The following is a 24,809-nucleotide window of genomic DNA, read 5'->3' on the forward strand; positions in this document are numbered from 1 at the left end:
GCAGACAGACAAACAGACACCACAGAAACCAGAGGGCACGGGGGTGGCCAGTGAGGCCGCGGGGACCCCTGTGCCACCTCATGATTGATGCCATGTGTCAGGACCAGATCCCCTACCCAGGGGGCTGGCCGGCAGAGGGGGCACCAGGAGAGGCTACTTGTGTTCCCCCTGCCCGAGGTGCCTGAGGGGTCAGCTGCCGGCCCCACGGGGCTGCCCGGATGCTGGGGGTGGGGGGGCGCGGGGACACCGGGGCTCCCTCAAGAAGCTTTGCTGGGCCAGGGTGTGGGAACTTGGCCAAAGTTCCCCGAAGGGCTCCAGGAACCAACCTGGGAGTCCACGCCAAAGGCGGCCGGGGGGTGACAGGGAATGGGCTCTGGGCAGTGGTGGACAAATCCCAGCCCACGGCCCCTGTGCCTGCCACATGCCACCTCTCACAGGCCCCGGCTGGCTCTGGAGACACCTCCGTGAACTCACCAGTGGCTCACACAGATGCTGGCAGTTACTGCCCAGCCATGGCCGTGTTCTCTCCTTGTGAGGTCTGGTCACCCTTCCTCCTCCTGCGTGCCCCGTGCTGAGCGTGCATCGCGCCAGTCCTCTCGTCCACTCCTGGAAGACACGACACGGTGTGTGCAGAGCTCTTGTTTCAACGTAAGTATGTGCAGAAGCATCTGGACTCAAGAAGAGTGATTTCCAACATTCCCACTGTCTCCAGAGCTGCTTCCCACACCCCACCTGGAGCCAGCGTAAAATCCGACATGTGAAATATCAAGAAACTGCTGGCCTTTGGTGGTGAAACTCGGGAAAGGACCGAAGCTATGCCTGAGACCCTCTCATCACAAAACAGAATGCATTGCCTTCTGTTTACATTGAGGCAATTTTCTGAGAAAGAAGAGAAGGGAGAGGCATTACAATTAGTTGTTTCCTTTCTAAAACTGCATCTGCTTTAGGAGCTGTTGCGTGCAAGTTGTGACTTAAAAACTAAGGAATGAATTCTGCGTCTGCCCCAGCCTCCGCTGGCGATGACTGGCTTCACAGGCCCGAGCAGAAGTGGTTTTGCATTTGTCCCGGGGGTCTCTGCCGTGCCCCAGTGGGAGAGCCGGGGCTGGTGTGAAGACCACCCGGGTGGCAGCACCTGCCACCACCCGACGGGGGATGCCTTCGCTCGCTGCGGTCCCCTCGAAAGCCACCCCGAGAGGGCTTAGGGTGTGAGGGAATTCACTGGGTGCCGCTGACGGTGGCCTCGCCTCACCTCCTTTCGGTTCTGCCCTTGGCGGAGCAGGCACCATAAGAGGGAAGCTGGGTTTGCTAAAAGAGTCGCCTGGCAGGGCAGCCACGTCCTTCCCCAGGGTCTCTAAGAGGAATGATTGTCTGACCGCAGGTCCCTGTCGTCCAGCACGCCCATGGGGGGGTCGCTAGGACAGCTGAGGAGCCGTGAGCCGCTCCAGAGTCTTGCTGGCTGGGGTGTTACCATGAGCTGGGGAGCCCCGGTTCTCTCCTGGAAGGGGTTTCGTTCCCGAGCTGCTGCCGGTTCATCAGAATTACGCAGGTTTCAGTGACCCAGCGGTCCTCGAAAGCCAAGCTGCTTTTGAAAAACGAAAGAAGCATCCATTTATAAAAGGCCAATGAGTTTTTTTATTGCATGCTTGGTAATTCCAAAGATCAAATCAGTGTAAAATTGTCCCCTCCTTTATCCAAAGGACTTGCACAAACAAATAATGACGCAATGCTATTTTTTATACAGAAATTAAATTTTTAAAAACATTCCCTCAGTGAATTTGTAAATTAAACCAAGGAGGCGCTTGCTTTAAATTTTTAAAGTCCCCCACGTATCTAACAGCCCAAACCAAAAATAATACGTAAGATTGCAAGTGGACTTCTTCCTTATCTAAATATGAAGCATAAAAATTATATTATATTGACATTCAGGCTAAATCTTTCCCTTATAAGGTGCTTGACATAAATAGCTCCCATTATGTAACTCTTCAATCGAAGGAATACACATTTCTTAAAAGTCCCAGCTGCTATTGTTATCATTCAAGACATAAAAATTGGAATCCCAACTGCCAATATCACACATTAGCACCGACCCTATAGAGTGTGTCTCGTCAGACTGGGCCTGGGCTGCTCAGCTCCTTTCAGCTGACCACACTGCAGTGGGTGCTTTGTCCTTACAAGTTGAAAATCAACTTTCTGACGTCCTCCGGGTTTAGGCAGCAAACGTGGCCCGGTTCTCGCCCCCGCACGGTCCGGGGCCTCGTCCTGTGCCGTCCGCCGGAGCCGCGCGAACTGCGGGCCGAGCCGGGCCTGGAAGCAGCCGGAGCCGCGCGGCCAGGCAGGAGCTATTTTCCCTCGGCCGCCGGGATCCTGCCTGCAGTGACAGCCCTAACATTTGCCAGAGCCTCGGACGCCGCGCGGGAAACGGCGTTGCCCACCCTGAAAGTGAGAAGGTAACGTTTATTTTTCTATTTTTTTCTCTCCCTCCCATATACAGACTGTAGAAAGACCACCAAGCGTGGTCCATTTTTTTTTTCTTCACCGTGATGTACAATTCACATTTGTTAATCAAAAAAAACTGCCCGGGGTCACCCACCTAGACGGTTTTTTTTTTTTCTTAAACAGGAAACGGGTTTCAGATGTTTACATGTTAAAAAGTAAGGCTACTAATCTGTTTAGCCATTTACCAGGCCCTGGCTAACTCTCTCTTACATTTTTACGTTCGGCCCTTGTAGGATCACATTAATTTTTATCCCTCTTGTTACTTAGAATTAAAAACAAAAAGCTTTCGGTGGTCACCTGCTTTGGGGGGGAGCATTCCAGCTAAGAGGAGAATACCCAAATCCGGTAGTTTAGTTAAATTCTGCCGTTAGCCGATTTGGGATTGCAGCGTGTTCGAGAATTCTGTGCACGTAGGCAATTCTCGAAAACAGACCGCGGTTACACGCATTTTCACGGGGCTGTATCCACAAATGGACGTCCAGTGCAGCCTCCTTTTAGAGTCACAAACTCACAGATGTAATAATTTTCTAGCAAGAACAAAAGTAGTTATTTTAAACGTTGCATTTTTCCTCTTTTGTGCAGGGTGATATTTTCCATGGCCCCTCTCAGCATTAGACTGTGAATAGTGACAGAGCACAATTGCCTTCCTGGGGTGTCCCCAACCCCATGGAAATGGCTTCAATCTAACGTTTGGAAATAAAAAGATTTTGGTTTATTGCTGGAATTTTTTTCCTTGTCCCAGAGCTGAGGTTTTTTAAACAGTCACTGCTGGTGAAGATGTCTTCCTGTTTAGTATGATAAACCAATGATATATATATTTTTTTTTACTTGGGGAGGTTTATATATTTATGGCCCAGAGAGAAAGGAGAAAAAAATGGGGTTGGGGGGGCATGGGGTCTGGGGTCGGAAGGTTTAAAGCTTTTTAATTGAATTTGTTAGTATCTAAATGACTTAAAAGACTATTGGTAACATAGAAGTCAAAGCAAATTTTATCAATTGTTGAAATTATCATTTGCTAAAAAGTAGAGCCAACAGCCCCCCTTTTTACCCTCCTGGGTCTGACCAAATGCTTTATCTCTGCAGCGTGTGCAGGGGGGAGAAACAGCCCCTCCTGGGGACATTTCGCCAAGGAGAGTGAGCCGTTAGCTTGGAATGTGAGCCCCTTAGATCAATGAAAAAACTGTTTGTAAAACATGAAAACATTGAAAAAGAATTGTTCTCTTTCCCCCCGCACATCTCCCCTTCACCCCCTCCCACCCAAAATATGTATACGTCTATGAAACAAAAATACATTTGTCTTCTTTTTCATCGCAGTAGCCAGTAATGGCTGGAGAAAAGGTTAATCCTAGTGTAAAAATGGACATGTACTAAATACCCCGGCTCCTTTTCGCCTGGTGGAGCATGTATGATAAAACAGATTTAAAAATGTCTATGTTTCAAAAAGCAAAACAAAAACATTTTTGATTTCTTACAGCGTGTTTTATCCATCTGAACAATGACCCCACCCGAGCGGCAACCCAGGGCCGACACGGTGACGGTGCTCTATGCGCGTGGCCCTGGTGAGCACGGAAAGGGGTTCCACTGGGAACGTCGCTCCTGGGACGTGGCTCCCAGGATGCCGAGCCCCGCAGCAGTGGCTGCTCCACGGCACGACCCAGCACCACCCCCAGATCTGCTCCCCAACATGCGTCGGTGCCACCCCAGAACCCCAATCCTAGATTTCGAAGGGAAGCCGCTAGTCAGCAGGCGCCTTCCGCCAGCACCAGGGGCGGAAGCGGTGGACGCAGCCCCGGCGGGCCGAGCAGCAGGAGCCGGCAGCCTGCCGAGCCGGCGACTTCAGTCACGGGCAATTTTCCCCATGGGGCAGGGCGCGGGGTCTCCCAACCCTCCCACGTGAAAATCGGGGGATGAGAACCCGCTGCGGGCCAGCGCGTGTTTTTTTTGTTTTTTTTTTTTTGGTTTGTTTAAATGTCTTTTTGGCACCTGGACCGTTATGGATAGAAAAATGCCTCAGTCGGCAAATGCGCTGGAATCCTCGTGTCAGCCCAGCGCCGAGATGGTTCCCAAGTGAACACCTGGCGGGCGTAAATCACACCCGCGTAAACACTTCAGGCGCCCCTCCCCACCCCGCCGGGCTTGATAAAGCAGGCCGGGCCCTGCGCTAATAAATGTGTCTTTCACCGAGAGAGACCACCCCGCCCCCAGGCTGGGAGCAGATGCCCGCTATAGAGGTCGCTCAGATAAGGGACCCGAGTCCCTCCCAGGCTCCCCACCCGTCCGCTGACCCTGGGAGGGGACCAGAGCCCAGGAAGTCCCGCGCTATGTCCGAATGGCTTTATGAGACCTGGGGACGGGGCTGCAGGCTTCCAGGCGGCTCTTTCCACGGCGGCGTGGGAAGAGAAAATGCAAGGTGTGCTTTCCTGTCTCATGCCAATAAAATTGTAATAGTAATGACTATAACAAAAATATCCATCGGAAATGTCCCCAACGTTAGAAACCGAGACAGCACCCCCTCTCTCTATACCCGCTGAATCAAGAGATTAAAACTGCCCTCCCTCTCCCTGCCGTCTTAACATTCACAGCTCTCTTATGGACGTGCATCCGTTTGGTGCATGCAATCGTTATAAAAACCCCCAAATGGGGGAAAGTGGAGGGGGGCTGGCAGAACGCATCTCCAGGAAGCTCACCTCCGCAGGAATGTCTTTACATTCTGACACTCTACCTTAAAAGAAAAGAAAACTCTTTCCTTAGAATTATCTGCCTAGGAGGAGCCTTTTAAATGCTATCTTCTGTCTTCAGCCAGACAGACGCAAGGACGAGCGTGTGTAAACACCGTAAGCGCAGCCTGCGGGGCAGGCTTTTCCTGGCTCTACTCCTTTCCACCCTCAGCCCGGATTAGAGAAATGCAGGGAACCCGAGAGACTTATTCCGCCTCCAGCATCGAACTTGCACCGTAGAAAAATAACCCAGAGAAATGATTCTTCAGCCTGCAGTGAAGCCTGGATCAGCAACCGCTGATCAGAGCAAATATTTAAATGGGATAAGGCAAATCGAGCATTATTGAATAAAGCTTGTTTAATATGCCTCGAACCAGGAAAGCCCTTGGAAGAGCATTTAAAACCCGATTGGAGGAACCTGGCCGGCAAAGCGTCCTGAGGCTTAATTGGCGTGCGCAGGAACTTGTTTTTCTCTCGACGAAAAGAAAGTGTGATACTCTGTCTTCCGAGGCTTTTTAAATTTCTTCCACGAGGAAACCGGAAGCAGGAAGGCTTTTAGGTGGGTATTTCACGTTGCTGGCGCGCTAGGATGAATAGGGGAGCCTGGGCCCTGCTTTGACGTTTGTCGGTGTGCTGCGGCTCAGCCGGCGCGGGGTGGGCGTGGGGGGGACGCACAGGCAGGCACCCTCGTGGCGGGGGGCGCTCGCCCACCCCACCCCACCCCACCCCCGGCCCGGGTCGCAGCTGACCCGTGCTCTCCCCAAACCTAAAACCACTCGCTAATGGGTTTTACAATATTTACATTCTGAATTTTATTTATATGACACCAGATGTCTGCTTTCACAAGAGAAAAAGTCATGTGGGGTCTAAAATCCCACCTCCTCCCCGGTCATTAGCTTATTAGATACTGCGAGCCCCCTTCTCATGCCCCAGGGAGCCTACGCTTTGTGATTTGGTTCCTATTGGGGTTTGTGGCCTCTGCCGAGGCCCAGGAAGCAGGAGAAGGGGCTAATCCTTAGTTCTGGGGTGCTGCCCCGTGTAAAATCTCGGGGAGGGGCGTGGTAATGGGGGAGGGCGTGGCGATGAGGGGGCGTGGCGATGAGAGGGCGTGGCAATGGGGAGGGCGTGGCAATGGGTGGGGCCGCCCTGGTGGGATCCTGTGCTTCCCTCAGAGCCCACCTCCTCAGACTCTGGGCTTGAGCCTGCTCTCCCAAAGCCGGGTGAGGGTCCCCCACCCAGAAGTAAAATTATGTTAATTGCAACATCACGAAATGCCCTCTCCCTTCACCCTTTACCGTGCTCTTAGGACGTTCTACCTGCACTGGGGGCGACCCAAAGGTGCTTCCAAAACACAGGCTGAGAGTTTAATCAGCTGCTTTATTAGCTCCATCCAGTTGGTGGCCTTTGCAACCGGACCTAAGAGGGAGCACCCTTCCCTGCATTACCCCCCGGGACTTACCGAGGTGCCCAGGCCCCTTTCTTCTCTGAATAGCACAGAGTACTTCCTTTATCAAGTGATCTCCCTCTGGGGAATAATTCTGGGAGGTTTGATCCTGCTTCCCCAGCAGGACGGACAGACCCACTTCACCACTCGGCCCCATTCCTTCCTGGTGGCCTCTAGGGACCAGGTATGGGCTGCCGAGGAGAGGCCGGTCAGCCCAGGGCACCCTGCCCAGTGCTCCCTGGGGGCCAGGCCGGGCCGTGCACCACCTCGCTTAATGCCATACCGTATAGGCACCCCCTCTTAGCAGACACCCCAACAGCTGTGCAGCAGCCACCCAGGAGGACGGTGTCCCGAGGACGGTGGGAAGAAGCTGGGGAGGGGTACCTGTGCCTCAGGGGCCAGGGAAAAACTTCAGGGGCCCGAGCTTGAGTTCTTCCCCCACCTTCTGCAGGGTCCTACTTCCCACATCCAAAGAAAATGGTGCTAAGAATTTCTGTTTGCTGAACTCCAAGGTCCTTGTTGGGACAGAACAGGAAAGTATGGTTGAAAATGCCTCCGTCAAGGGTTCTTAAAACGTAGCCCCAGAGGTCGGGAGCTGGGAGAGATGCAAGTTCTCAGGCCCGCAGGGTCAGCCCCTGGGTTTTCACACGCCCTCCAGGATGCAGGCTCAAGTTGGAGCAGGACGCAAGCTCAAGTCGGAGGCCACAGCCTTTGAAAGCCCCAAGTGCTGCTCACTTCACTGCTAATGCCACCAGGACCCCTGGCTCTTCTTCCCTGCAGCAGCCTCATTCCCTGGCAGTCTCAGAATTCGAGATGCTGGGGCTGGAACAAGGCCCTGTCAGTAGGACTGGGCCACAGTGAAGAGACGCTAGAACCAGGTCGCAAGAAGGGGGTGGTCGGTCGCTTGAACAGGGCGATGGGCACGAAGAGGAAGAGGAAGGCTTCAGGCTGGGAACTGACTGAGAGGGAAATGCTGTTGATATAACTAACGGCGAGGCGGGAGCTGAGAAGAAAAGATGAAATGAGATGGGGTGAGGTGGGGGAGGATGTGCAGTGATGAAGAGAGGCTGTGTGGGGGGCTCGGAGGGGAGGTGGCAGGAATCCTGCAGAATTCTTCCCTTGTCTGACAGCTCAATTCTGTTGTGCCCGCTGTACCCACCCAAAGCCCCTCTCCCCTGGCCAAGGGATCTCAGCCCTGGCTGTCCCTTGGGGTGACATTTGTCTGCTTTAGGGCCTTACAGGAGTGTTTTATTTTGGCCCCCAGGCAATTCTGTGGGCGTCCGGGGTTTGTGGGCCACTAGTCCTGAACTGAATTTCTAAATTCACAATTATCACTGGGCTCCCATGACTTCGGGCTTTGTTGGCACTCTCACCCATCTGGCTAGTGGGCTAACCTTTGCCCTGGGCCACAGGGCCTCTGTGGAACAGCCTCGTCTCCATCCTCCCTGCTGTCTGGGAGCAGTGGGTTCTGGGGAATGGCATTTGGCCTGGCTGTTGGTGAACCAGAGAAGCACTCAGCACTGGAAATGTTCCCAAGATGCCCAGGTCTGGTGGAAAATGAAGAAGCCCCTCGGAAACTCCGACCCCACCTCCTAAACCCAGGGCCTGTGTGGCCAAGTGGAGAGAATAGACATGACTGATGGACATGAGTCCACCCCTAGGACCTTCTCCAGGACCTCCTTAGAAGTCCACCTCCAGGATCCCTTCCAGGAATCTACCCCCAGGACCTCCTCCAGGACCTCCACCAGGAGTCCACCCCAGGACCTCCTCCAGGAGTCCACCCCAGGACCTCCTCCAGGAGTCCACCCCAGGACTTCCACCAGGAGTCCACCCTCAGGACCTTCTCCAGGATCTCCTCCAGGTTCTCCACCAGGAGTCCACCCCAGGACCTCCTCCAGGAGTCCACCCCAGGACCTCCACCAGGACTTCCTCCAGGAGTCCACTCCCAGGACCTCCACCAGGAGTACACCCTCAGGACCTTCTCCAGGATCTCCTCCAGGATCTCCACCAGGAGTCCACCCCAGGACCTCCACCAGGAGTCCACCCCAGGACCTCCTCCAGGACTTCCTCCAGGAGTCCACTCCCAGGACCTCCACCAGGACCTCCTCCAGGAGTCCACCCCAGGACTTCCTCCAGGAGTCCACTCCCAGGACCTCCACCAGGACCTCCACCAGGAGTCCACCCCCAGGACCTCCTCCAGGAGTCCACCCCAGGACCTCCTCCAGAATCTCCTTCAGGAGTTTGCCCCCAGGACTTCCTCCAGGAGTCCACCCCCAGGATCTCCTCCAGGATCTCCTCCAGGAGTCCACCCCAGGACTTCCTCCAGGATCTCCTCCAGGAGTCCACCCCCAGGATCTCCTCCAGGATCTCCTCCAGGAGTCCACCCCAGGACTTCCTCCAGGAGTCCATCCTCAGGACCTATTCCAGGAGTCCACCCCAGGACCTCCTCCAGGAGTCCACCCCAGGATCTCCTCCAGGAGTCCACCCCAGGATCTCCTCCAGGAGTCCACCCCAGGGCCTCCACCAGGACCTCCACCAGGAGTCCACCCCAGGACCTCCACCAGGACCTCCACCAGGAGTCCACCCCCAGGACCTCCTCCAGAATCTCCTCCAGGAGTTCGCCCCCAGGATCTCCTCCAGGAGTCCACCCCCAGGACCTCCACCAGGACCTTCTCCAGGATCTCCTCCAGGATCTCCACCAGGAGTCCACCCCAGGACCTCCTCCAGGAGTCTACCCCAGGACCTCCTCCAGGAGTCCACCCCAGGACCTCCTCCAGGAGTCCACCCCAGGACCTCCTCCAGGAGTCCACCCCAGGACCTCCTCCAGGAGTCCACCCCAGGACCTCCTCCAGGAGTCCACCCTCAGGACCTTCTCCAGGATCTCCTCCAGGATCTCTACCAGGAGTCCACCCCAGGACCTCCACCAGGAGTCCACCCCAGGACCTCCTCCAGGAGTCCACCCCAGGACCTCCACCAGGAGTCCACCCCAGGACCTCCTCCAGGAGTCCACCCCAGGACCTCCTCCAGGAGTCCACCAGGACCTCCACCAGGACCTCCACCAGGAGTCCACTCCCAGGACCTCCTCCAGAATCTCCTCCAGGAGTTCGCCCCCAGGACCTCCTCCAGAATCTCCTCCAGGAGTTCGCCCCCAGGACCTCCTCCAGGAGTTCGCCCCCAGGACCTCCTCCAGGAGTCCATCCTCAGGACCTATTCCAGGAGTCCACCTCCAAGAACTCCAGGACACTCTGAGAAGAGAGAGGGGCTTCATAGCATTGGAGAATATGCCTCTGTGCTTTGGGGTAGGGGGAGTATTTTTTTTTAATTCAAAAAATTTTTGAAAATTTATTTTTATTTACTTTTGGAGCAATTGTAGGTTTACAGCAAAATCACACAGAAATACAGAGTTCCCACACACCCATCCCAGACACAGCCTTCCAGGAGTTTCCTCAAGCATGCTGTCATAGGATCAGTCCCTGCTTTCTCTGCATTTCTGCGTTTCTATACCTCTTGGGCCCTCGGCCTCCTCATCAGTAAAAGGGCCCAGCAACGCCCACTCCTGAGAGCCTCTGTGGATGTGGAGACAGGGAACCGGGGTGCCCACTTCCTGCTGGGGACCCCCTCATGGGCTGCCCACACCCCTCTCCTCTCCTGTTCTTTCAGGTCTGGAGCCCCAGGGGCATGACTGCTTGTTCCCAGGGCAAGGAGCAAACATTTCTGGAAACACCAACCCAGTCTTCGCTGGGACAGAACTTGGGGCTTGAGACAAAGAGAAGTGGGGGGGCAGCTTAGAGAGGAAGATCCTCCTGCTGGGGCGTTTTGTTCTGGGAACCGGGAACCTGGCTCTGGCTTCTCAATGAAATGGCGGGGGGCAGCTCAGCCACCTCACCTCCCAAAGATCTGGGGACTCTCCGAATCTCAGGTGTGCTCAGGGACAAGCCATAGGAAGGCTTTTCAGGGACGAGGTGACCTTTGCCTGGCAGAGGCCCTGAAAGCCAGGCCCCCCGGGCCCTGCCCCACCCACAGCTCTGAGTCCCCCGAGGTGCTGCCCCATCTCTGCAGTGTAGAGGGTCTGGTTCTGCCTCCACAATGTTGGCTGTGGGGGTTACAGGGGCTCTGCGCATAAACTGGCAGCCCAGAGCCTTCCAGAGCCTTCCACATGGCCCCAACAAGAGCGAACAGCTCGCAGACATTCATCCTCACGCCAGGCCAGGGAGGCGGGTACCACTGTGAACCCCATCTCTAGATGTGAATACCGAGGCACAGGGCACGTACGTAATTTAACCAAGATTGCACACTCAGCTGTCCGGCTTGAGGTCCTTTAGCCAGCAGCCTCTCTCTCCACTCTAGGCCCTCCACACATGTCAGTTGTTGTTGTTATTTTAGTCAAAGTTAGTCTTGTTTTTTAAAATCTTTTTATTCTGGGATAATTGTTGACACACGAGCAGTCGTGAGGAATCACGGAGATGCTGCGTGGCCTTTTACTCAGTTTCCCCAGTGCTGACAGGACTGGTTTCTGGGGCCGCTACTGGAGCCTCTGCCAGCACACAGCCTTCTCTGTGTGCCTCTGTGTCTCACATGGGATACCCCTTCCACCAGGTCTGCGAATCTTGCCTCTCACTCCCTTGTGTCCCCAGTGCCTAGAACGGTGCCAGGGGCCACCTTGACTTTGGTAAATATTTGCCAATGGGTGACTGATCGGTTGAGCTCCATTTTACAGATGGGTTCTCTGAGCATCCTGCCCCTGGACAGTCGAGAGGCTGGAGGGAGGTCGGGCAGATCCAGCCAGCCTGGGGAATCGAGGGAGTGGCTGCAAGTGAGTCTGGCTGAGTGTCCTCCCCAAACAGCCGGGACTCCCCCTGCACTCCCCACCCCAGGGTCCTGGCCATTTTGCTGCTCTTCCAGGATCTTGGGGTCTCCTGGTTCTCCAGCGCTGTAGTTACCTGTGACCTTTCATCACTTAAGAGCCCCCTAAAAGGAGATTTGTGAACAATTTGCTTCACTTGAAGGAGGCTGGATTTCTGGAGCCCAGTGGAGTCTTAAGCAGGAAGCCCCATGTCTTTGTGAATTCTGGTGGCCGAAATAATAAACAGCTTGATGCCCCCATCATCCTGGGGCCTGAGGGAGACCAAGTCACCACCACTAGGAGCCCTGCGAGGACCCAGCTGGACAGGCAGCTGGGGAGGGTGTCCTGCGCTCAGCAGGCCCTCAAGCTCGTCTTCCCAGGAACATCTTTCATTACATAGTGAGAAAGTTTAGTTTTTCATCCCTCTCCATCTTTCTGATTCCGTCAAAGAGGAAGTTTCTCTTCTGGCCACTGTCTTCCAACCTAACAGGCAACCATCTCCTCCTAAGAGCACAGGCCTCTCTCTCTCAGCCCAATGCTGCAAGTAAAAGCATTACCCTCCCTGCTATGTGGGACATGACATCCAGGGGTGTGCATCCGGCCCTGGCACTGTGGGATCAACAATTCCATCCTGACCAAAAAGGAGAAAAGAAATGTAACAAAATAAGGTATGGGTGGCTGAGAGAGTTAATAGAGTCGAGTCAATTATACTAGAGGCTACTTTTATGCAGTTAGATATTCAGTTAGATATTACTATTTACCAACCCGAACCATTCCTGCCAACCCTAAAGAACAACTAGGGCTCTATCTGAGATTCTACAAAGGCTCCATGCACTGTGATGACTTTCCAGAAACCTACAACCTCCAGATCAGTTCCTAGGCCAGATAAGTCCTGAAACCTACAGGGCCCAGCCTCTCCAGAACATCAGCCAGTTCCATCACCCTCTCCCATATTATCACCAACCCCTTCCAACATGAAAAAGTGAGAATGGGCATAGCCCAAGTGCCCCTAAAGATTGGGAGAAAGATCAAAGGGGAAAGAGTTGTTGTAATGGCGAAGATAGGCTTTAACAAACAAGTATGACTGCTGAACCATTATATTGTTTGTTTGTTTTGGGTGCATGGTCCTGGAATCAAACCCGAGTTTCCTGCATGGAAGGCGAACATTCTACCACTGAACCACGCTGGCACCCCAAACCATTATATTGAAATTTCTTTTAGTCTCCAGTGTCTTGGAGCAGCTGCAAGGAAAAATCTAAAATTTTGGAACTGTAACCCATACCAAACTCTGAAATCTGTTCTGTAACTACTTGTTACAATGTACTTTGTAATATATTGCTTTTTTTTGCATATATGTTCTATTTCACATTTTAAAAAAATAAATAAAGTCAACAATTTAGGAACTTACATATAGATAGATAAGGTCAAAGATTCAAGTTTACACAGAAAGAAGAACATCTCTTAGTTGAGATTTATTTCAATGCCTGGGAAATAAATAATCAATAATTTGATTCAGACTAATCAAAATGGTACTACTATAATTTCTTAAAATACATAAATACAAATTTTTCGTATAAAACTTTTGGAAATGTTGATGCTATCGTATTTTCCAAAGCAATGACTTTAAAAAACACAAGGCAATAATAAATAGCAAAGAACTTTCATATATTTAAGTGAGGACATAATTAATAGCAAACTCATCAAACAGTAAACATAAATATAACTTTATATTTAAAAGACAAAAAAGAGCAAAGGCCTGAGATGCAGTAATCCATCGGGTCCAGTGCTCCTAGAATTTCATAACTTCACTTTATTTTTACTGAATTTATCTGTACAGTGATGGTGGCAAGCGATCCTTTCCCATTTGCGAGAGCAATGGTATGTTTGTTAGAAAATATATGATTAAAAATTTTTAAGCAAATTGATTTAAAGACAAATAATAAGTTAATAAGAACAGGATTGAAAGCAGAGGACTGTGGAACATCCCATCTTACAGATAAGGTCCCCAGATGTCCCAGCAAATGCCACGGACTCTTAGACAAGGTCTATGACCAACCTCTCGCCCCACAAAATGGAAGAGTTCCAAAATATGCGATAAAAAGTGAAGTTGAATATTTTAAAACCATATTAGCAACTAGAACCCCCTGTGTCTTAAATTGGTTTAAAAAAAAAAAGACATTAGAAAGGAAAGTTAAAAGTTATAATCCTAGTTTTTGCGAGGGTTTACCCTGTTTCTGGGAGATAAACGAATTCACGGGCTCTCTGCACAGGCTCTCCTGCGAACACCAGGAGTTCAGAAGGGCCCGTGCCCTCTGCTCTGGACCCCTCTTCGGGGAATTTATCCAATGGAAATAACCTTTGCAGGTTCACATGGACAGATACCTAAGGATTTACAATTGCATCGTTCTTCAGGAAGCTGATTATTTGGAAACAAACTAAGCATCCAACAGGAGGGGGTGGTTAAATCCGTGTGTTTATGACCCACGTGATGAGCTGCCCCAGAGAGATCCAAGCTGTCCTGCTTTTCAGCACGTGTCCCAACCTCCCTGTCCGGACCAAGCTGTGCTCATTTTGCACGATAGGATTTGCTTTCACACGATAGGATTTGCTTTCACACCATGTATTTTCTCACATAATATTTAAAGAATTGGAACCATTTTATGATTAAATAGTAAATGAGAAAATCAAGAGGTAAAGTTGCATATCATATATTCAAACCTGTGTTGAAAACACACGTGTGTGTAAGTGCCTGGAGAGAGAGTTATTTCACAATAGAAATAGGAGGAGGCTTTTAATCTCCTCCTGCCCGGGGTAAGGGACAAGGTGGGGCGACTACAGGCTGCGGGCTGGGAGCACAGCTCAGGCTGTAGGTTGAAACGTGCGGCGCCTCGGCAGCCCAGGCGGCCTTTCTCGGGACAGCAGCCCCGCAGCCCGGCAGGAATCTCTCAGTCCATTAGCGGGAAGGAGGAAGCAACTCCCGTGCACTTTGAAAACGGTGAATCTGAGGGTCTCTCTGTAAAAGCATCTAATTAGCTCCCTTTGGAGAGCCCAGGCCAGGGGGCCGGGCCCCCTCTTTGGGCAGTTATCAATCTCTGCTGCCTTCTGGGAATGTGCCCGAGAAGCCTCAAGGGGAGGCTGGGGAGTGAAGGGCTGGGGGGCTGGGAGCTGGGGCGCTGGGGGCTGAAGGGCTGGGGGGCTGGGAGCTGGGGGGCTGGGAGCTGGGGGGCTGGGAGCTGGGGGGCTGGGGGAGGGGACGGCAGGGACCAGTGAGCAGGGCGGAAGGGCGCCCGGGAGCCTCCTCCTAAGCCCTCTGGAAGAGCAAGTAGCCCCAGCAGAGGGAGAAACTCTGAGCGTCGGGGATCCCTGGGCCTCGTGGCTGGTGGGGCTGTTTCCCCTGCCCCCCCTTTGCTGCCCTGCGTGGGAGCTGCTCCTGCTCGGCTTTGCCCCTGGGCCCCCGGCCTGGGGAGGGAGAGATGGGCAGAGCATGTGGGAAGCACAGGACAGCACGGGACGGGGGTGGGGTGGGGGGCACCGGAACCCCTGCCCCGCGGGCCCCACGTGCCATCCCGGGGGCAGCCGTGTGACCGCACCGGGGCCCCTGCAGACACCGTGTCCCATGGCGAAGCTGCCCTGCCGGTTTGTGCCGCTCGCGGGCACGTGGGACCCTGCGTCCCCTCCTCCACGGCCACGTGGCTCAGCCCCTCACGTGGCCAAGGCGCACTGTGCACCCCCCTCCGTTCCTGGGCTGTGGACCCCAATTTAAAGCTACTCTGGACACCGTGCCAGGCATGCAGTGGGCACCAACAGAGACTGACTGCCGGGCCTCTCCCGGTAGTGCGGGGGCTGTGGAGGTGCCCGCTTGGGGTAAGCCCTAAGTACGGCTCTTTCCCCTCCACTCTCGTGACAAGTAATTTAAAAGGTGCTGCTGCAACCCCATCTAAGGTAGGGGGTGATATGGGGCAGGGGGAGGCAGGGGGAGGCAGGGGGTGCTGTGCCAGGGGGAGAAGGTGGGGGCGGAGGATGGGGGAGCTGGGAGGCGGGAGGGCAGGGGGACTGGGGGCAGGGCAGAGGCAACTCTCTCCCACCTGGTTGCCCTGCTGTCCCTCAGGCCTGCGCGGTCAGAGCCAGGAGCTCCTGGGCATTGGGCTCTCCAGGATCCCCAGGCTGGGCACCCCACAGCCTCGCAGGCCCAGGCTTGGAAGCGGGGAGCCCCGACTGCGGCCAGCCCCCCCCCCCAGACTCCCGCCCTTCCAACCAGCTGCAGTCTTGCGCAAATGTGAAACCTCTCCCAGCGATCCATTTTTCTCAGTAAAATGAGTAATTTTTACCTCACGAGGTTCCTGTGAGATCAGATGAAGCGAGGAAGGCAAAGGCTCTTTGAAAAGCATAAATTGTTTTGCATTTTTAAAAAGTATTTTAGAGACACTTAGACCTCTGCAGTTCCATAGAAATATAATACCAGCCACATGTATCATTTTAAATTTTCTAGCAACCACATTTAAAAAGAGGGAAAAAGGAAACAGGTGACATTGATAGACTTTAATCCAATATATCTAAAACGTTATCATCGCAGTAGGAAATCAACATACCAAACTACTGAGATATTGAAATCCTGTTTCTCAAATAGTTCTTCAAAACCGAGTGCTGATGGCCTCCCGCAGCATGTCTCAGCTCGGCTCAGTGTTCGCCCACAGCTCGGGGCAACGCGTGGGCCTGGGCGGGTCTAATCACCCCATTCCCAGGCCGAGGAGACCGCACCCCAGGGCCCAGGCTCCCTGTTCCCTCCCACCTCCATCCCGGTCCATCTTGCTTGGTTTGGGGGTGCTCGGCCGGCTGGAGCTGAGTTCCTGTGGTTTGTCTCCTTAGCCAGCCCCACGCAATGAGTCTGATAAATATGCGTGGGTGCCAAGGTGGGGGCCAATCGGGGCCTTTCACTATTTCTGTATTTTAAGCAATGTATACATTTGGGGGCAGGAGTTATTGGAAAAGCCATTGGTGTGTAAATAAAATGGGTGACAAGTTTTAGCAACAGGACATTCAGTGCAGTGTTGTGTAAAAGAGCTGATAAATCGGAAAGTACCACAGTCAAGGACTCACGTGCAGGGGTCCCAGCGCCGCAACGGGGTGGGGGGTGGGGGCTGGGCAGAGGAGGAGGGGAAGCTAGCCAGGGGGCCCGAAGGGGGCCCAGGGAGGGGTTCAAGGACGGAGGCTGGGAAGTCGGGGCGGGATGGACACTGAATTCAACCACCGATGTCACTAGAGACCTTGGCAAGGGGGCTGGAGATATGGGGAGCGTGGAGGGCAAACGAGCATGTTTAATTAAATGTGGGTGATAAAGCAGGGACACCCCGTTTCTGTGTTTTTTAAACAAGAAAATCTGGACGACAATACCGGATTTCTGGCTGGTGGGATTATGGGTGAGTCTTGGTTTTCTTCTTTTAAACAAAAAATAAGCAATCTGCATTTTTCTGATTTGCTGACAACAAACATGTATTCATTGAGGAATCAGAGCTTTTCCAAAATGAAAGTGACCAACGGAAAGGAGGTCGTGGAGGCCCCGGCTGTGGGCGATGGTGAGGAGAGGCTTGTTTTCTCTGGGGTTCCCCAACATTTGGCATCAGAGTCCCTGTCAGCCTTTCAGCCAGACCCACCTTGGCCTGTGACGCCTCCCTCCCCCCCCCCCCCGCCCACTTCCTCGCCCCATTATATTCTAGGCAGCTGAGGGGAAGGGAAGAAAGTACTTTCTAAACATCTACTCAATGGCAAGCCCTGTTGAAGACACAACCACACGTGTGTCTTTACTTAAGGGTGGAAAAGCCAAAGCTCAGGGAGGTGAAGAAATCTGCCCAGGACACATAGCCTCTCAACTGAGTAATAATCACAGCGAAACCTTACCGGGCTTGCTCTGTGCCCGGCACTGGGATAACCACGTAACCGACGGCATCGTGGGTTCATTTCAGCCTCCTGGCAGCTCTAAGGAGTCAGGTCCTCGAATCAACCCCGGATGCCAGATGGAGAGACTCAGCCAGGGAGACACTCGTGATGGCGCTGGGTTCTGAGCCTGCCCGTCCTGCCTTCGACCTTCCTGGGCGCCACCCTGGCTGCAGGTTCCTGCGTCTGTGCCACCTGCCCCTCCCCTACGCCACGCAGACCACGTGACCCTCCCCTACGCCACGTAGACCACGTGACGGTCCCCTACACCACGTAGACCATGTGACCCTCCCCTACGCCACGCAGACCACATGACCCTCCCCTACGCCACGTAGACCACGTGACCCTCCCCTACGCCATGTAGACCACGTGACGGTCCCCTACGCCACGCAGGACACGTGACCCTCCTCACACCCTGTGGACCATGTGATGCTCCCCTACGCCACGGGGACCACGTGACGGTCCCCTACACCACGTAGATCACGTGCCCCTCCTCACACCGTGAAGACCATGGGCTCCTCCTCTCCACCAGGTAAACCACACGTTCCTTCTCTACACCACATAGGCGGGGAGCCCCTCTCCCACACCGTGTACATCATAATTCTCTTGTCTGCACTGTGTCGACCACATGCCCCTTTTCCTCCACACCACGTAGATCTCATCACTTTCCCTCCATGCCACGTAGCCCATGCGCCTCTCCCTCTACACCGTGTAGGTCACGTGCCCCTTTTCCTTCACGCTCTGTGGACCTTGTTCCCCCCTCGCGCCACCTCTTCTCGGGGTGGTCTCCATCCGTGCCTTTCGCCCCTCAGCCCCTGCCCCTGGACCCCCGTGTGGCGGACAGTTGGGAAGTCCCCTGAGCAGTGCTTGGCATCGGCGGTTCCTCCACCAGGACCTACCGCAGGATGGCCAGGTGTGTGTCCTCAGTGCTCGGCTCCAAGCTCTGAGCAAAACCCCGCAAGCCTTCGGGATCAGGGCAGGAGAAGCCATAAAAGGAAAAGTGTGAACGGCAAAGAAAATAAACACACGTGTGTGCCGGGCTGCAGGAGAGGGTGTGTGCGTGGTGGGCGGGTGCGGATGGGGCAGGCGGCTGACCTTAGGCCAATGCTCTCGCTGGAACTCACTCTAGCAAGGAAGCTAAAGAGGGTGTCTGGAGAGGGCCTGAGGGTGCGGTGAGCCTCGCACCAGTCGTTCACGTGCCCGTGTCCTCACTCCTCCCCTCCAAGCCTCTGTTCATTTACAGATATTTGTGCCGACGGCGAGCAGGTGCCAGGCTGGCTGCGAGGTCCAGCAAGTAGGCACGTGGCTTCTAAGGGTGACCAAGGACTCTGGACCCGGAGCCCAGCTGAGTTAGGAGCCTCCCACCAGAATCCCCCCCTGCAGCCCTCCCGGCTGCCCTGTGAGGCCCCTGCCTCTGTTCTCCCCTCTTCAGCGGCACTGAGCAGGGGCGAAGGAGCTTCCCTGAAGCTTTCGCGGAGGGAGGGATGCAGGTGTTTTCTGGACTCACCAACTCAGACGACTCCCCAGTTGAGGAGAAGCGGGTTCTCTGGGAGCAAATGCTGTCTGTTTTGAGGGAGAGAGCTGAAGTCAGTGGCCGGAATGGGGTTCTCCTCTACCCCCACCCAGGCCCCCTCTTGTGCTTCAGGTCAGAATTACCGGGGTGAGGGGACAGTAAAAGAACTGATCCTGGGCTCCCCTGAGATTCTGGCGAGGGCTCTGAGTGGGGCCAGGGCATGAGAGCCTCTGTGCGTTGGTTTATATGGGTTGTCTGGGTTGGGGTTGTTTTTATATCACCCCTGGGGGAAACTCTGTCCTGCTGCACTCAAAGTGGGGTGTAGGACCCACAGCCCGGGGCCCGGGAGCTGGCTGGAAATGTGGCCTCTTACCTGGGTTCTCTTTGGAGCCTGGCCCCGGTGAGTGGCCATGACACAGGCTAGGCCTGGGGGAAGATGCTTGTCACAATCACTCAGTCGCAGCTGTCCCCAGCACCAGGGACTCAAGGGAACCCCCTTCTGGCTGGGGGCTGGGGGTCAGAGTCCCTAAAGCAGGTCTTCAGATAGAAGGAGGGCCCCACATGGGGGTGAAGAGAGCTGGAAGCTCATTCCCCTGCAGGCACCCCTAACACCCCACTGGCCCGAAGCACCCCAGCACACACCCAGACGTCTCACCAATGGGGTAAAGGTTGAGAGTCCATGTCCTGGAACCTGGGGCTCCCGTGCAAACCCCAGCTCCCCCCGTCCAGCCCTGTGACCCTGGGTCAGCCTCCCAATCTCTGTGTACTTCGATCTCCTCGTCTGTGACGGGGGCAGTGCTGGAGCGCTAGCCCAGTACGGCCGGGGGACGAACGAGGAGGCTCGCAAAGGCGCTTGGAGAAGTACTGGTCCCGAGCCAGTAGCCCACGGCTATGTTCCTTTAACCCGAGTGGTGGGTGTGGGGAAGGACTGGCTGTGACCTTGACCCCCACTGGGGACAGACAACCTCGCCCCAGTGACAGCCCAACACGCCCTGTCGGTGGAGATCTCGCCCAAGCGCGCTTGCTTCTAACAGGGAGCAGGGTTCGGACCTTTCCAAGTTTCAATTCCAGCCAGAGCTGGCAGGGTCGGCTTCCTAGTTAAAAGGGAGAAAAGTTCATTAGGCATTTTGGACTTAACTCCAAGGGAAGGACATTTTGATGAGTGACGTGTAGATGAGTCAGGAGCCGATTGGCAGGACGGCCTTTCCATGTGGGCTGGAAAATGAAGGGGAATGACACACTTCGGGGGCCTTGCTCAACGGGCCCCTCCCGCTGCCTCGGCTGAAAGGCGCACACACCTGGCAGGCCAGTCACGTCCCCCCACCCGCCGTGCCCGCTGGGCTTCCAGCTGTTTCCACATCCTGGGGGTCAGAAGGCCACGTGGGGCTCCGTGGCTAAACCACGGCTTGGCAGGGCAGTGCCTCCGGGAGCTGCAGGAAAGAACCCGCCTCCCTGTGGTTTCTGCAGCGGCTGCCCATGTCCTCAAGACATCCGTCGGCCTGCTGGGTCGCTAGGCCACGTGGGGAGCCACGATCCTGCCGTCCACGGGGCCTGTGACTCGCGTAGATTTGGGATGGAGGCACCACATGGTCCAGCGTCGTGGTCGCGAGCGTCAGCAGGCGGCTCTCTCCTGGTTCTGAGAGCCCACGTGCAGTGACATGGTGTCTTCATGCCACCTGAATTGGCACCGCTCCCTGCATGCCTGGGAGATGGAGGCTCAGAGGAAGGACAGAGCGCACCCTTGCCAGCCTGCGTGGACGTGGGCTGGGTCTCAGTGACGCAGCCCAGCTCCAGCCCCCGCCGTGCCCTGCTGCCTCCCCAGGAGCAGGACGGAGGCTGTGCCAGTGTCTCTGCCATAGGGCCTGGGGCCTGGGTCGCACCTCCCCATTCTGGCCCTGAGCCTGTTGCTGTTGCCTTAAAATAGTTCCCAGGTGATCTGGGTATATATGAGCTGCACCTGACTTGGGGTGGCTGGGAGGGGACCCAGCTTACAGAGATACCCCCAAGTTAGGAGGGTAACTAACAGGGCAGATGCAGCTGCCCACACTAGCTGGGGAGGGGATGCTGGCTCTCAGAGGTGCTACCCGTCTGCCCGTGGGGCCCCTTTGCAATCTCACCCCCCTCACGGGGGTGGCTCCACTGGAGAGGTGGAAACTGAGGCTCAGCAGTGTTAAGTGGCTTATCCAGTAAGTCGCGCTGGAGGCTGGCGAGCAGGGCTCTGGCTGTGGGGAGCACGTCCTGCCGCGCTGACCTGCTGTGTACAGAGGCGGGGAGCGCCCTGGAGGGCTCACAGGGGCCCAGTGTCCTCGTGGTCAGCATTTCGGCCCTTTCCCACCCCCACCCGTCCTCCATTCAGCACCGTGGTGAAGAGCGGGGGCTCTCAGCCTGGTGGGGGGGTCCGCGGACCCACGTCCGGGCCATTGCAGCCCCCACCCCCGCTGAACCGCAGGCAGCAGCCAGGGCCCCTCAAGGAGCGGCTGCGGGGAGGGGCAAGAATGGGGACAGAAATGTCCGCAGTGACGCTGGCTGGACGAGGCCCCCTCGGGCCCAGAAGTGGGGGCCTCTCACCCCGCCCCCCACCCGCCCGCCTGCGCACGGCCACGGACCCCACCCTACACTTGCCTGGGGCCAGGCGCCCGGAGCAGCTCGCTGAGGCCACTGACTTCATGGGAACTGGGGGCCCTTCTTGGAAAGCATAGTTGAGGGGCCGGCTGCCATCCTCCCTGGGGAGTGGGGTGGCGGGGTCTGGGCCTTTCCTTCAGGCTCTCGGCTTCCAGGAGCCTCAGAGGAAGGGGTCTAGGGAAGTGCTGATGCTGGCTCTCAGGGGAGGGACTCCGGGGGCTCCTGTGCCACCAGCTGCCCACTCCGTCCCCATGGCCTCCTGATGCCGTTTCTTCCCTTCCTGGGTCAACACACCCAGACGCTTCAGGAGGCTGGACAACGCCCCCCAATCTACCTGGGTCTCGCAAACGTGACCTTATTTGGAAACAGGGTCTTTGGAGCTGTAACTCCATAATATATCATACGGAATTGGGGGGTCTTTGTTATGATCCGGAGTGGAAATGTGCAGGGGAAGAGGAGGGGCCTGGGAGACAGAGGCACAGCCGGAGGGCGTGGACGCTGGAGGAGGCAGAGGGCTTCCCTGCCCCGGGGAAAGCGGCCCTGACCTTGATTTCCAGCTTGTGGCCTCCGGGGCTGTGAGAGAAGAAGGGCCTGTTGTCCACCCACTCCCCCGCCCTGCCCCCCGGCCTCTGGGCCTTGTCCTGCAGCTCCAGACACTGAGAGCCTGTCCAGCTGTCCCCGCACTCCCCGCCCCACCCCCGCCCGCAGGCACAGCAGTCCGAGGACCTGGTGCCGGCACCCGCAGAGCTGTCCCCAGCCTCCAAAAGAGGGGAGACCTCCAGCCTGGGCCTCACACTGCGCTCACTCCCTGGTCCGTGACCCTTCGAGGGTCTCAGGGCCCATCCAGGCAGGGTGGTCGACCCATGGGGTGCACCTAGCTTGGAGAGGTGTTGCCACCAACCGGATGGACCGCGCGCCCACTGGACGGCGTCCTGAGGCAGTGCCTGCTCCTGGCGAGGGTTTCCCACAGGGGCCCTTTGGCGTGCCAGGCTCCAGGAAGTGGGGAGGGGCTCCCTGGCACTCCCCACCCTTGCCGGGTCCTTCCATCCCCCGACGCTGCAGCCCCTGGCCCTGGTGTCTCCGGGGTTCCCCTCCCAGGGGCTGGCCCCCCTGAGTTAAGGTGGGGTCCCTGTCCTGCCTGGAGCCTCGCAGCCCTCTCCTCCCCTTCTGCCTCCCAGCGACTCCCCCTGCCCCAGAAGCACCCTAGAAACCTGACCTTGGAGAGTGGGGAAGGAAGCAGATACTCATGGCAAGACATCTTTTTTTTAATAGACTATTTTTAAGAGCAGTTTTAGGTTAACGAAAAATTGCACAGAAAGTAAACGGAATTCCCCCAGGCCCCCGCCCCCGCTCACAGTCTCTAGTATTAGCATCTGGCCTCAGTGTGGTGAGTATGTTACAACTGACAAACTCATATTGGTCCACCCTTATTAACGGAAGTCCGTGGCTCACACGGGGGTCCACTCTCCGTGGGCTTTGACAATGTGTGCTGCCCTGTTTCCCCATGGCAGGGACAGCTGCACCAGCCTGAACGCACCCTGAGCGCCTCCTGCCCCCTCCCTGAAGCCCTGACACCTGGGGATCCTTCTCCTCGCACTTTCATGTCCCTAACGACCCTGCCGAGCGCGTGCGGCCCGGTCCCAGCAGCCCCTCCCCACCTCTCCCACCGTGTGCTGCACCTGGAGGTGGCCTTGTGGACCGCCAGCTCACTGCCCGGGCTTTGCGGCCCGTCGGGCTAGCCGGTGGTGGGGAGGTAAGGGCGGGCGGACTCGGTGCCCCGGACCCTCCCTGCCGGCTGCCTGGTTGGCTGTGTCCTGCCCAGAAGGCCACAGCTCCTTCGGGCCTGTCCACGTGGCTCCCCAACCCCAGCTCCTGTCACTCCTTTATCCCCTGGTCCCCTAAGTTTCCCACAGCTGCCCCCTGTGTCCTGCACTGCCCATCGCTGGGTTCCCTAAGCCTGGCCCCACCTGTGTGAGTGTTGCCTTTATTAAACCCTCTTCAACTTAAAGCCCGTGTTGAGTGGCCCATTCCCATCAGGCAGGCCCCCAACTGCCACCCCGGCCACCTGCCAGCCAGCACTAATCAAATGTGTCTAGCATCCCGCTTCTCCAGTGTCTGGCATGGAAGCTTCTGGGGGTCAAGGGTGTGGTTTACTTTTAATTGCATTTGTTTGGAGATAACTGGAGGGCCACAGGCGATAGTGAGAAATTGTAATAGACTGACCCCCTGGTCCTTGGCGTAGGTCCCCCAGTGGTGACGTCTGAAAGCCGTGGAACCTGGTCTCCACCGGGACCATGGAGCTGGCACAGTCCACCGCTCCAGCATCCCCCAGTGGGACTTGTGCATTTGCGTCTATGCAATTCTATTACCCCTGTAGGTGCATCTTTTGTGGGTTGGAATTTTGAGGGATCTCAATGCGAAAGGCTCTGTCTCTCCCTGTTCAAGTTCGTCTTGCATCTTGTCCATGTGCCGCCACCTGAATCTGCCTTTTCTCTTCTGACTCTGGGGCGCGGCGTGCGTCCTCCCCGCAGCTGGGTTCCGTGCGCCCTCCGTGCCCGCCCCGACGGCGGGTGCAAGCACCCGGCAAGAGGCTTTCCTGATATCAAACCGGCCCCACGCTGATGCTTTCCGAGTTCAGATGGGGCCGGAGCACAACAAGCACATCTTGTTGATTTTCACTGCCGGGCAGGCTTTTGCGATTTCCCCTTCCCACGTGGAACAGCCACCGCTTTTGCTGTCACTGCCCTATTGGAAGTGTCACTCACGCGCTGTCCCCCGCCCTCCCTCCAAACGGCCCGAGACCACCCAAGAGGTCGGGTCCGTCCTCCATTTGGCTTTACTCTCAGGATGTAAGTTGCAATTTCATCACAATTAAAAACAAAAACAAAACAAAAACCAGGTGGCCTTTCCTGCCCCAGACCCAAGGAGCGGGCTCCCTGACGAGGTGGCTGAGGAGTTGCCTAAATGCCCATGAGCTGCTCAGCTTCCAAGGGAAAAGGCCAGCGGGACATTTCACAAGAAGTTGCTCGGAATTGCCCTAAGCTTCATACCAGTCGCATCAGGCAGGAAAGGCCACAGCCCAGCAGGGCCCTTCTCATAAACTCCGAGGAGTCACTCAGAGGGCACTGGAGTGGCGGTGGGAGGAGCAGCGCCGACTGCCAGGAGCACGGATGCACACTCCGGTGGAATGTTCTAGACGCTGAGGCCGCACCTGCAGGCCTCTCGGGATGGTTATGTCCTCTT

The 24,809-nt window shown here is 55.8% G+C and overlaps 2 long non-coding RNA genes across 4 annotated transcripts; one reads left to right on the plus strand and one right to left on the minus strand.

Moving 5' to 3' along the window:
* Positions 1-280: 280 nt before the first annotated feature.
* On the minus strand, positions 281-2,232 carry LOC143660403 (uncharacterized). Of its 2 annotated transcripts, XR_013164017.1 has the most exons (4): positions 2,088-2,232; positions 1,469-1,579; positions 1,250-1,351; positions 281-606 (listed from the first exon to the last, which is right to left on the minus strand). It is a non-coding gene; the product is annotated as an uncharacterized LOC143660403 (long non-coding RNA). The 2 variants fall into 2 exon arrangements; XR_013164016.1 differs by having other exon boundaries at positions 1,250-1,579.
* Positions 2,233-2,311: 79 nt separating this feature from the next.
* LOC143659875 (uncharacterized) lies at positions 2,312-18,523 on the plus strand. 2 transcript variants are annotated; one of them, XR_013163798.1, is made up of 3 exons: positions 2,312-2,447; positions 17,461-17,963; positions 18,244-18,523. It is a non-coding gene; the product is annotated as an uncharacterized LOC143659875 (long non-coding RNA). The 2 variants fall into 2 exon arrangements; XR_013163797.1 differs by lacking the exon at positions 2,312-2,447 and adding an exon at positions 4,475-5,772.
* The last annotated feature ends 6,286 nt before the right edge of the window (positions 18,524-24,809 follow it).

Source organism: Tamandua tetradactyla, chromosome 16 (genome assembly GCF_023851605.1).
Source record: "Tamandua tetradactyla isolate mTamTet1 chromosome 16, mTamTet1.pri, whole genome shotgun sequence".
NCBI classification, from domain to species: domain Eukaryota; kingdom Metazoa; phylum Chordata; class Mammalia; order Pilosa; family Myrmecophagidae; genus Tamandua; species Tamandua tetradactyla.